Genomic DNA, 1215 nt, shown 5'->3' with positions numbered 1-1215 from the left:
GTGAAGTCCATGTGTATAACCTGCGTTTGTGTCTCTTATAAAATGTATTTGCAATGAATCAGTCATTGATTTTACAAAATTCAATCATTCTATCTCCAGGCTCATTCCTGACACCACGCCCATGTTTTCCGACTAGATTCTTCTTCACTATTCCCAACTTTTGCATTCCAGTCACCCATTATTATCAATGCATCTTGATTGCATGTTCGATCTATCTCCGACTCTAAAAGCTGGCAGAAATCATCTATTTCTTCTTCTTTGGCTCTGGTTGTTGGTGCATATATCTGAATGAAAGTGGTATTCACTGGGCTTCCTTGTAAGCGTATGGATATAATCCTGTCACTCACGGTGTTGCACTTCAAGAAATAAGACAGAAAAAAAATTTATGCTTTAAAAAAAATAAAAAGAGTATTTTATTTTGATTTGCATACAAAGTTCACGGAACTCATGCTTTTGAGTTGTGGTGCTGGAGAATATACTGAATATCCCATTGCAAGAGGTACACAAAAAAATAGATTTATGATTATGAAGTTTATTTACTGAGTTAAAACATTCAGGATGAGAAAGTATTTCAGCATACAGTTTTTGATCAGGACAGTTTCTTCTCAGCCTTGCCACAGGTTGTCTTCTCTTTGATGCTCAGATGCTTCCTTGAACATTCAGATCCTTAGCTCTTCAGACTTTCTGGGCTTCATCCAGCTTCAGAAAGTGTTACAAACTTCTTCATCTCCACCAATAAATGTGTGGTAACCCCCAACTCCACCAGAAGCTTCCAACCAGATGCATGCAACTCAACTCTCTCTCTCTCTCTTTCCAAGTACTGGTGAGCCTTTCTCTGTCAGGTGCCTGGAGGTACCTACTCCAGCAGCAAGCCTCCTGCATGAAGGTGCTCACCTATTTGACTTCATGAGTCAGGAAGCCCATCACACCACATGAACCTCTGCAGTCTCTTTTGTCACCAACTTTCTATTATTACTGATCTCTATCTTTGGGGGCAATAAGGTTCCTAGTACAGAAATCTCACATGCAAAGGATGCATTCCATTCTCATCTCTTCTTGATGATGGTAAGGTCTCCCATTCCCACGGTAAGAGATGTTGTTGTTGTTGTTGTTATGTGCCGTCAAGTCGTTTGCGACACATAACGACCCTATGTACAACAGGCCTAAACCCTGCTCTGTCCTATGCCAATCGCATTGCCTCTGACACACCCATTC

Source organism: Elephantulus edwardii, unplaced genomic scaffold, assembly GCF_000299155.1.
Source record: "Elephantulus edwardii isolate Elephantulus edwardi_28Jun2011 unplaced genomic scaffold, EleEdw1.0 scaffold00026, whole genome shotgun sequence".
NCBI classification, from domain to species: Eukaryota; Metazoa; Chordata; class Mammalia; order Macroscelidea; family Macroscelididae; genus Elephantulus; species Elephantulus edwardii.
The sequence above is the reverse complement of the archived record's forward strand: the minus strand, read 5'-3'. Positions refer to the sequence as shown.